The sequence below is a fragment of the Lepidochelys olivacea genome (genome assembly GCF_965140295.1).
Source record: "Lepidochelys olivacea isolate rLepOli2 genome assembly, chromosome: 2".
NCBI classification, from domain to species: domain Eukaryota; kingdom Metazoa; phylum Chordata; order Testudines; family Cheloniidae; genus Lepidochelys; species Lepidochelys olivacea.
Window position 1 is genome coordinate 264,391,622 of NC_140412.1, and position 12,139 is coordinate 264,403,760.

Genomic DNA, 12,139 nt, shown 5'->3' on the forward strand with positions numbered 1-12,139 from the left:
AGAATCTGAGCTTAATCCTGCAAACACTTACTACTGAATATAATGCTCCCTGCTGGGAATAACCAAAGTCTAGGGGGCCGATTCTGATCTCAGTTACATTGTTGTTGAATGGGAGTGTGACGGGCATTCCTACGTGCATCTCACTTTCCCTTTGGGCGTTGCATTGCTAGGCGCAGAGCGTAATGGATTAAAAAGCTGCTGTCGGGCCAGAACAGGAGACGTGGATGTGTGACACGTAACTGGACTGGTATGAAACGGCCGTTAAATGACTGACTGAAACCCAACCCATTGCAGTAGAGGATCCGGAAAGGCAACAGAATCCCCCATAGCCAGGACATTCACACCTACCTACTAACAGGCAAGAGAAAAGAGATTTGCCCTTCTTCCCCCACCTCTCTGCAGGAAAGGCCCCGCACTGGAGAACCAAGGTGCCAGGTGGCTGCGTTAAGAGCTGAGCACACAGAGATACTGGACACACAGCTGGGAAAAAAGTCAGAGGGAGAGTCAGGGCCAAAATGGATTCCTTATTAGCTGGGCTGGGGACAGGCCTGATGTCAGCCAGACCGAGCTCTTTCTTAACCTTTGCTTCTCTAAGCTAACCAAAGGACTTTCAAATTCTGTAGTGGGTGGCTAATAGTGTTACCTTGTTTTGAAAAGAAAAGGCTACCTGGTGTGACTGCAAATACCCCCTAAGAGCAGTGGGCCCCAAAGCATTGTGCCTTTATAACAAGGTCCACCCCATGCTATGGAGCCTCCTGGTACATCAGGAGCTTAGCTCCCATCCACTCTGGCGCCCCTGGGGTTCTGTCGGTCACATGCCCCATGGTTTTGCTCTTGCTCTCTGGACTCAGGCTGTTCCCCCTTCGTGACTCAGCCCTCTGGGTAGGTCACTGTATAGTCCTTCCTTTCCAGTGTGTCAGAGTCCCACGGGATCAGCTCTCCTTATCGGCTCCTGACAGCTTTCCAATCCACGGCTAGGTTCTGTGTCACATTTCCAGCTGCTCATAGGGAAACCCAGGCCTGCCCACTACTCTGCGTTCCAGTCCAGGGGACCTGAGTCTGGCGACTATGGTCTGCTTGCTCCCAGACCCTGTTGCTATTTCCCTGGTGTTTTTCCTGGCTCTCTGTTCTATCTTGGGGCGTCCCCCCATCTTGGTTTATCAGCCGAAACTCCCGCCTCCCAGACTGCTTAGCTCTGTAGCCCCAAACATACCTCCCTTCTCTCAGAGAGTGACTGCAGACGGCTTCCCCTGCAGCCCCCTTCTTTTCTGAGCCTGCTGGTGTTATACAAGCCCAGCTGGTCTTCATCATCAATTAGCCCTTCATCAATTAGCCAAGTCAAGCCCTGGCACTCCCCCAGGTTCAGCCTATCAGGTTGACTCACCTAATGTAACCTGCTTTGCCTTGCCTGTGGTGAACACCCCATCACAGCCCCACACAGGAGTCTAGCTTGAATGGATTAGCTGCAGGGAGCCACAGAGGCAGACGGGAAGGGATGGTGCCCGAAAGCCCAGTTTCGGAGTCATGGACACTGCGGGCCTGCCCCCGAGGTACAGCTACACTGCAGTTAGACACCTGTGCCTGGCCCATGCCAGCTGACTCAGACTAAGGATTTATTTAATTGCAGTGTAGATATCTGGACTCAGGCTACAGCCTGAGCTCTAGGACTCTCCCACCTCACAGGATCCTAGAGCCCAGGCTCCAGCCCAAGCTTAAATGTCTACACCACAATTAAACAGCCCCTTAGCCCAAGCCCCAAAAGCCCGAGTCAGCTGGCCCAGCCCAGCTACGGGTGTCTAATTGCAGTATAGACGTACCCAGCACTCTAGAGGGGTGACTCCAAGAGACTGGTTACAGGCTGCAGCACGGACCAGACCCTGTGACTCCATGAAAAGGAGACATTGCAATGAGATTGAGTTACTCTGGATTGAAACAAGTGTGAGGAAGAGCAAAATCGAGCCTGGTGACATTGAACTATAGGGTTTGTGTATGCAAATGCTGTAATACAAAGAAACTGCTGTATTAACCCATAATGAGCTAGATATTGCCACCCTTTTATTCAGTAGTAAATTATTCAGTGAGCAACTCGGTCAACTACTGCAGGACTATTCAGGGAGTGAGGTACTACTCTGTGAAGTCAGGGTGGCAGCTTCTAGCCCATTGTTATCACAGGGGAACTGAGGGTTAGCAGACAGGGGGAGCGAAGGAAAGAACAGAGCTTCATTTGCTGAGAATCTCCTTAAGCAATCACCGTGAGAAAACCAAACCCACCCCACTGGCAGAGTGATTAATAGGCGTTGAGAAACTGTAAGAAAGTGTAAAAAAAAAAACAAAAACCCACATATATACACACACAATGGCAAAGGAGGAAACAGGCAACTCCCTAAAACAGACACATCACTTCACTGCCGAGTCAAACCAGGGGAAACACTGATTGACCAAATCCAAGGAAAAATTAGACCAACCAGTGTCAGTGCCAGGTTCCAACCTCAGTTATTCCAGTGTAAATCTAGGGCCATGCCAATGAGGGCACTGGATTTACTCCAGCATGAAACTGGCATCCTGGAGATGACAGGAAGGATGGTCTTGTGGCTCAGGCACAGGATGAGGGCACAGTAGAGCTGGGTTCATTTTTTTGCTCTGTCATAGCCTCCCTGTGTGACCTGGGGTGAGTCACTTAATCCCTCTGGGCCTCAGTTTCCCATCTGTAAAATGGGAGTGATAGACCCTCTTTTGACTGTCTTGCATTACTTGCAAGCTCTTTCAGCATGGGCTGCCTCTGATTATCTAGCAAACTTCCAAATCTTTTGAGCTTCACCCATGGCTGCTTCTACCTGTGCAACAGCGAGACTGCTTGTGATCTCATATCAGAAAGGATCTGGAGTGATTCCAGTGAAGCTGACAGAGCTACTCCTGTTTCACATCAAGGTAACTAAGAGCAGATTCTGGGCCTCAGTTCCTGCCTTGCAGCAGGCAAGATACTGCCTATCTACAAGACTTAGCCCCATAGTAATGGGGCACCTTGCAGACTTTCAGTGCTGTTATCCTCACTTTACCAATGGGAAACTGAGGCACAGAGAGACAAAGTGACTTGCTCAAGGCACCCAAGAAGCTAGTGACAAAGCAGGGAATTGAACCGAGGTGTTCCAAATCCCAGGTGAGCACCCTAACCATTGTACCTTCCTTCCTCTCTGCTGTCTTTCTAAAAGATTTGCTCTAGTTTGGCCACAGGATATTGAGATTGATGTAGGACATACAAGATTCTCCCTCTCATTTCATCATGTGAATTAGGTAACAATTCAACTGCGTCTTAGTTCTGCGACATCACATGTGGCTGAGCCAATCAACCGCTGGTTCAGCTGGGAAACCTGAAAGCTGCAATCCGATTGATTAAAAATGTTGCCTGAAGCCTTGGCCTCTCACTGTGATAGCTGCGAGAGGCTAAACCCAGCCCAGAGCTGACCGCACAAGCTTGAAGGTAGCAGTAGCTCCACTCCTGACTTTATTTGTCTTCTAAGGCCCACTGAGAGCACCACTGTGCACCACGGAGAGCCTGAAGCAGTAAAACCAAACTGTGCAATGGTCCTGAACAACAAACCTGCAATGCGGGAGGATCTGCAGGTTGCATCCATCAAGAGTAAACCCCTCCTAGTTTCACTGATCCCTGCAGAGGAGAAGATGGTGATCGAAAGGAAGGTCTGGGGCACGGTCAAGTGGTTCAATGTCCGAAATGGCTATGGCTTCATCATAAGGAGCGACAATAAGAGGGACGTGTTTGTACATCAGTCGGCCATAAAGAAGAACAATCCCTGTAAGTACCATCGCAGCGTGGGCGATGGGGAGAGGGTGGAGTTTGATGTGGTTCTAGGGGATAAAGGCCTGGAGGCTGCCAACGTCACAGGTCTCGGCGGCATTCCCGTGCAAGGCAGCATATACGCTGCAGATCGTCGCAAGTGCTCGTTGGGTCTAAGGAGGAGTCCGCCTCACAAGAGTTACCACCTTTGTGAAAGCATGCCAAAGAACGAGGCAGCAAGGAGTGCACCAGAAGATGGGAATCTGCCCTACAGTGGCCAGTCTTATTTGATGCACACATCCTATGGGTATCGGCCCCAGTGTTCCAATTCTGTGAGCGCAGAAGTGGTGCATGCGGAAGGTCAGTGTGTCTATGCAGAGCAAAGCAAACCAGTGAAACAGAGCATATACCAGGGCTTCAGGCAGCTTCTCAGTTTGGGGCAGCGTTGTCTGAGACAGCCGAGAGAGGAGGGAGGAGAAAAATGTAACAGAAGCCCCCAGGCAAATGAGACCGAAGTTGAAGCAGTAAGTCAACATTGTTACCATCCTAACGTCAGTTACCTACGCAGACGCCCACGGAATGCGAAACCACTAGATGGCAAAGAGACCAAGGAGACCTCTGGACCACCAGCTGGAGACACCCTGGCTCCTGAGACCATCAGCCAACAACCTGGCACTACTCAGCTATCAAACAAGAAGGAATAAGGGAACATGGAAATCCAGGAATAAGAACACAGACCTTCCGCACTTGCTGTTTTCCTTACTGTTGTTTGGATAACTCACAATTTATCATCATGAGTTTTTCTATCTTTCTTACCTAAACTCCATCAGTCTCCTTTCAGGACCAACAAAGCTAAAAGATTTGACAAGTTGTTGTTTTCTGCTTATCCAATCAAGCTCAGGTTTTTAACAACCTTTCTTTTTAATATGAAATTCTATACCTGATTTCTTCCCCTCACCCCACCCTGCAAACACACACTGGAAAGATAGCAAACTGCAAGCATCTCTTAATAAAAGTCTTAAAGAATTTGTAAAAGGGTCAGAGTTTGTGGGGATGGGCCACAATCTTAAAATATTCCTTTCTACTGGTGGTATAGTCATGGAATATGATTTTTTTTTATCCCCACTACCTGGCATGGGGATGTGGCTGAATATTAGGCTCCAGTTCCTCTCCAAAATACAGGAAAATGCCCTTTCCACTTGTTGAAACAGTTTGTGACCCTCTTTCAACTTGAGATAGTTGATTTATTGCCAGTTGCACCATTTGAACTAAGAGTCTAGACGCTCTACAAATGTTTGTGTCAGGGCACAAACATATGTGGCTTATTGTACATCTCAGAAACAACTTTAGTTTAGACATACTCCTGGTGAGTAGTGCTTTTCTTTGTACACAGGCTGCCTCACTGTGATCTAAGGACCATTAATCTTAGAATCATAAAATATCAGGGCTGGAAGGGACCTCAGGAGGTCATCTAGTCTAACCCCCTGCTCGAAGCTTAAGGATTCAGATCTCGTATTTTTTTAAATACATACATATATACAATGTCTATATTTTGCCTTTGTTTTATCCCTGTCCCCACCTGTCTTTGCGGGGCCTAACCTAACAATCCCATTCATGCAGATGGATCCTGGCGCTCATGCAACTCATGTTAATGCAGGTGTCCATCCATGCAGCTCTGATTGCAGGATCAGAGGCTCACGGGCTAAGTTCATTGGGGAAGGGACTGTGTCTCCACACGTGTTGGCAGGACTGAGGTCTTAATGTTCTCTTCTAAAATTGCAGTGGGGATTTGAATTTTAAATGTCAGAATTTCCAGGGCTTTGGTGAGCTCTACAAACCTATTTCCCAGCTGTACTGAAGTTGTGTTTGTAGCTTCCTGATAGCGGTCTGTGGAGCCTTTGGTTTTGAAGGATCGGATCAGGGAAATTTTTTTTGTTCTATTTGTTTGTCAGATTTATAGGGGCTGGCTGCCTGCAGGCAAACGCAGATGGGCAAACCCAAACAGTACAGGAGTCAGCTCGTTTACCACAAACGGTACACAACAACCTAGGACTAGAAGAGACTACTCTCAACTGAATCTCCAGGGGAAGCATAGGTTGCCGGAACACAGTTACCTTGGATATGCCTTCACATAGGAGAGATCATGACATTAGATCCACTCTTCTGCATTAGGAGCAAGCAGAGGACACCACTAAAGTCCTAAACGCAGGGTCACATACAGGGAGACGTGCAGACAAGTGAGTTTAGGTCTCGCCCCAGCCATTTCACAGCCAGCCCCGCACTCGAGCATTCCTCGATTACTACTTGAGTGGGAAGCAGCTCGTGTACTTCACTTCTCACAGGAGGCCTACAGACCCTTGCTGTTCCTCTGAAGTCTCCCGACGACACCCGCCTAGCTTACAAAACACAATCAGCGAAAGACACACAAGTGCCAACTAGCATGCCCTGCAATGAGCCACTGAAGCAAACATTTACAGTGAGGTCAGCTGCAAAGCTCTGCCCAGCTACTGTAAATGTTCTTAGCCCACCCTTATTGTCCAGCACCCCTTTTGAAAGCTAATCTAACTGAATATTATTAACCTTTAAAGAGACACTACTGGATAATTTGGGCAGCTCGTTAATTGCTGGGTCATTTTGTCAGTAATTATGTAATATGTAGGATTTCTAGGAATCAGGCCTTGTGGATAAAGCCCTGTTTGTTTTGGCTCTGTTTCTATGGGGATAAATAGAAGTAGTGTGATTAATTTCCATTCTGTTGCCATGGATATTAATAATAATGAGGTGATTATTACTGCTCTCTAAACCATAAAGCAATTCCAAAATGAAACAGGGAAGAGATTGGGCCAGAATCTCAGCGGGCATAAATCAGCATTGCCCTATTGACTTCATCCAGAGGCCGTGACTTCAATGGAGCTGTGCAGATTTACGCCAACTGGGAATCTGAGCCAATTGGCTTCAGCAGAGCTGTGCTGATTTACACCATCTGCAGAGCAGACCCCATGACTTCTGTGGAGCTATGATTGATTTGCATAGTTAAGGATCTGACCCACTGGCTTTGATGGAGCTGTGCTGTGTGACACCAGCTGAGGATCTAGCCCAGAATTGCCCAGGATCTGGCTAAATGATCCAGAGGTGTTTTTTGTTTGTTTGTTTTTGCCTGTGCTAGAAAAAATGCTCTGTGGGGTGTACTGAAGTGGCCGTTTGGAGTCTGAGCCCGTCTATCCTGACACTGCACCCAGCCTTACTGACTTCCGTGGGTGTACAAACAGGAGTAAACTTGTGCACAGAACAGTTTGTCAGAGCAGCCGCCTTATGCCTTGTTAGTTTCACTGTCATAATAATAATAAAAAGCAACACATTTTCTTCCCAGGTGGATACCAAGCCACACCCATGTTCCCAGTCCCCAAATCACCAGCTCCATCTCGTCGACTAAGCAATTTGTATTTCTTCTAGAGAGGTTGGAACACTAAGTAACACTCATTTAATAAGGCCCATCCTCATGGGCCGGATGAAACCTTTCAAGGACTCTGCTTTCCTGGCTGGGATGTTCTGCAGGCCTCCTTCTGTCGAGTCCTGGTATAGGTAAAGAAAGCTCACGAATGCAAATTGCAGCCATGGGGCAGCCTCCTTGTTGTTGTTTTGTGGCTTGTTGGGATTCCCCATCAGCTCATTGCCCTGGAATGACAGAAACAGGATGAGAAAGTGACCGCCGACATTCTTCTCCCAAAGCCACAATCTGTGCTTCGAGGCAGTTTGTTTTCCAGGTTTCCTTCCAAACCAGGGGAAATTATTCTACATCTTGGTTTCTCCCTTCCTCTTGCAGGCAGACGAGACCTCCCCTTACCTCTTCGCTTGCTGAGGATAGTGGGGTAGAGTGAAAAACAGACCCATGTGACATCCCACACTGGCCTGCCCGCTGAGCCTCCATTGCAGCTCATAGGACATCGGGTCAGATGCTAACACTGGGTGTCAAATGCTGCTTTGCAGCCAAGATGTGAAACATGGTTCTGCAGAGGTTTAAAAGCACAACGAGCCTGTCAGAGGGTTCCCCCCCAAGCCTTGTTTCAGGCAGGCCCAGGCAGGTTCCTATGTCTTTACCTGCAATCATGTGGTGGCCCCGTGCCATGTGGAAATAGCATCACTCCATCCTGAGCACACTCAACACCCTTAGCTGGATTGGGTCACTCAGCCAGAACTTTCCATCTGCAGAGAACTGCACCGAAAGAGAGTTCAACCCATTTAGCCCCAGGCTTGCGCCTTTGAAAGGCGCTTGGGGATTTCAAGGAGGAGCTTTGCCGATTTCTAGATTTCTTTCCACTCTTTTACTGAGACGCTGGAACAGTCAGCCACTGATTTTCATTGTTGCTCTTGCAGTCACATCTGGGAGCCCCAGCCACAATCGCGCCCCATTGCACAAATAGGGCTTGATTGCAATATCATGTACATGTGCCTTATCCCTCAGATCAACAACCGTCCCTGCCCAGAGAGCTTAGAATTGAACCCGACAAGACAGACAAAAGAAGCATTATTATCAGCAGTAGCAGCAGCGGTGAGAATTAGAACATAGATCTCCTGAGTGCTAGGCTGGCTCTTTAACTACGAGACCAACCTTCCGCTGTAAGTGCTAATAAGCGCAACTCTTCACATGGGTGGCAGCAGGGGTGGGGCTCTTCGGTCTCATGGGCACAGGGATGGGACAGGCTAGGGGCAGTGTGGAAAAGGTGTTAATAGCAGCAGATGCAGGCAGTCTTGGGGTGAGCCTGGATCATTTGAACAGGACAGACGTGATGTTAGACTTTGACATTTTCCGTCTCCCGCAGCCACACTGCTTGCAATGTTCGCATCCAGCGCAAGGGACTCAGGACCCAGTCCTGCAAGGAGCTGTGATCCTGCTTCCAGGCATCAAATGCCTTCAACTCCCATTAACCTCAGCACTTGGCAGGATCAGGCCCACAAAACAGACGTGGGGATGGGGGAAGGAAAGATGGAAAGGGAGGGGCATTTGTAACAAAGAAGGACCACCCTGCTGGGAAATTCTCTGGGGTCCAAAGAACTACACACAGGTCTTCAGCGTGTCTGCGTGTTTATTGACCTAACACAGGTTTTATATGGTTGCTCTCTCCATGCACCATGAAAACACACACACACACTCCCCATCTCCCCTATTAATAATCCTTGCCTTGCTATGAGCAAATGGAAATTACCTCTATTAAAGGGAGAAGCTAGTGGCTTGTTTCATCTGGGAAAAAAAAAACCCAAACAAAACATCTGGACTTTTTATTTCTAAATGATGTAGCGAGCCCTCACTCTCAGACCTGGTTGGGGTGGGGGTAGGACAAGCTTGTGGTTAGAGGGGAGCTCCCACCCATTTCCTTTCCTTGCCCTTCCCAGGCATGTCAGAGCTGAGAGCCAAGACAAATCAAAAGTCTCAGGAGCCCCAGACAGACAGCACCACTTACTGCCTGCAGTAATTACAGTCATTGGAGGAGGGTGAGGGAGAGGCCAGGGAGTGCGGGCGCAATAAGGACCCTGTGCTGCCCTCTGCTGCCAAAGCAAAGCGGTGGGTTTGCAACGTTTCAGAGCAAAAATGCAGAAGAGCCCTTATATCAGGGGCATGGGTTGTTAGGGGGCAGTTATTTCCTTCCCTGACTTTTCAGAGGCCTATATGCTCCACTTGTTGCCCTCCCGCAACTTTGCAGAATATATATGCTGACATGACTCCCCCCTGCAATTTTTCTGAAATAACACCCCGGCCTAGGGTGACCCAATAGCAAGTGTAAAAAATTGGGACGGGGGTGGGAGGTAATAGGTGCCTATATAAGAAAAAGCCCCCAAAATCTGGACTTCCCCTATAAAATTGGGACATCTGGTCACCCTATCCCTGCCTTATGCCCCACCTGATGGCTTGAGATAGCGGCTGGTCGACAGGGGACGGAAATCCACCCCAGCCTCCTTCATCTAAGGTCAGCAGGTTCTTTCACGAGCTATAACAATGAGCCGCTCAGTTTACCAGGTGGGGAGGGATAGCTCAGTGGTTTGAGCATTGGCCTGCTAAACCCAGGGTTGTGAGTTGGCCTTGAGGGGGCCCATTTAGGGTTCTGGGCCAAAATTGGGGATTGGTCCTGCTTTGAGCAGGGGGTTGGACTAGATGACCTCCTGAGGTCCCTTCCAACCCTGATGTTCTATGAACATGGAGATAAGGGTGCTTTCCTCCCTCGCACGGGCCTCTGGCTTCGTTAATGGACGTGAGCTGAGAGCCTCAGGTGAGGCAAGAAAAGTACTATTCTCATTAAGGAGAGCTAAGGGCAGATAAGGAAAATGCCCCGCTTAAGTATGTCTATATGCCCTCAACCCCAATTACTGCATTACCAGAGCACCTCATCACCACCCATGTATTTACCCTCCCAACCCCGTGGTCAGAGCAATGTTGTTATCCTTATTTTGCATATGGGGAACTGAGGCAGAGGGGAGCTACGGGCATGTCATTCCCAGGCTCCTCGGTAGGCCTTATCTCAAGCTGCCAGGTCTTCACTTTTATTTCCACCCAAGTTAGCAATGCACTCTTTTTTTTCCCCTTGTGGTATAGACGTACCCTGAGAGTATGGCTACACTGCAATGAAAGACGTGTGGCATGCCCACCGTTGGCCCAGGCTCATGGGGGTTATCAACTTGCAGTGCGGAGATTTGGGCCCAGAGCCCCTCCCCCATCACAGTATCTCAGAGCCCAGGCTCCAGCCTGACCCTAAATGTCTACATGGCTCTTGTTAGCCCAGCTGCCCCAGGTTCAGAGGCCAGTTTGTTTGTTTTTAATCACACTTCATCAGATGCATGGAGTGAAAATACAGGAGCAGGTATAAATACATGAAAGATGGGGGTTGCTTTTCCAAGTGTGTGGTCAGTCTAACGAGATAAATCAATTAACAGCAGGATACCCAGGGAGCAAAAACAACTTTTGAAGTGGTAAGAGAGTGGCCCATTACAGACAGTTGACAAGAAGATGTGAGTAACAGTAGGGAGAAATTAGTATAAAAGGTTAAAAAGCGGGGCGCGGTTAGTCTTGAGAACAGAAGACTGAGGGGGGGACCTGATAATAGTCTTCAAATATGTTAAGGGCTGTTATTAAGAGGATGGGAATTAATTGTTCTCCATGTCCACTGAAGATAGGACAAGAAGTAGTGGGCTTGATCTACAGCAAGGGAGATTTAGGTTAATTATTAGGAAAACCTTTCTAACTATAAGGATAGTTAAGCTCTGGAACAGGCTTCCAAGATAAACTATGGAATCCCCGTCACTGGAGGATATTAAGAACAGGCTGGACAAACACCGGTCAGGGATGGTTTAGGTTTACTTGGTCCTGCCTCAGTGTAGGGGGTTGGTCTTGATGACCTCTTGAGGTCCCTTCCAGCCCTACCTTTCTATGACAATCCCTGCCCCAAAGAGCTCAGAGTCTAAGGATGTGGCTGTGTTTCAAGCAGAGGTATAACTGCAGCGTGTGCGGACACACCGGAGTTAGCTCTGATCTCATTAGGTCTCCTAGCACTAGCAGCAAAGCGGTGGCAGCCCACACTAGTCACCTGAGTACACACCCAGGGTCCCAGGTGGACTTGTAAAAAGCCCAGCTACCGACTGTGTTGCTATGGCTTCAGTGTGAGTGTTATTGGAGCTAGCTAGAGCAAAGCTTGCGTGGGTGTGTCCGGACTGTGCTGCACACACATCTCTGATTGCAGTAGAGACAGGCCCGCCGTGTAAATGCAAAGGGGAGACAAAACATACAAACGTGGCAGGGTGGTTTGTGCTAAAATGAACAGAGTTCCGCAGAAATTGCATTTGGTTGTCAGAGGCACCCTGTCCTCTTGCTCCATGGCTCTCGGCAACGGCACCGCAACCCCCGGTGGAGTGATGGATTCATGCTTGCAGCCAACTCTAATCATGATGGCGCTAGAAGACCAGTTTCAAGAAACTTTCTGGACTTTGTGAAAACTTAGTGTAACCCACACACCTCCTGGGTCTGGTGCTCTGTCCCTTCTAGTGACACTGAGACATTAAAGAGTCTGCCACAGCCTTAACTAAGGGCATGCAGTAGCGACTCATGCATTTAACTTCAGAGGTCCCAGGTTCAATCCCACCTATCGACAACCAGGGTCTGTTGGTGTTACACTAGCAGAATCGCTGCTCCTTTCTTTACTGACCCATCCTGCAAATACCTATTCACACGAGGTTACGACATGAACTCTGATACCGGCAAAAGTCGTATTGACATCAATGGGGCAAGACCAAGGCAACGGGCAGTCCTGTTGAATTCAAGAAAACTTTCTGTGTAACTGCTACTTGCACAAGTAAAGCCTG

General features: G+C 48.5%; 1 pseudogene across 1 annotated transcript; it reads left to right on the top strand.

The window, feature by feature from the left end:
- Positions 1 to 3,579: 3,579 nt before the first annotated feature.
- On the top strand, positions 3,580 to 4,497 carry LOC311516800 (Y-box-binding protein 1 pseudogene; annotated as a pseudogene). Its single transcript has one exon. The product of its transcript is annotated as a Y-box-binding protein 1 pseudogene (transcript).
- Positions 4,498 to 12,139: the final 7,642 nt, after the last annotated feature.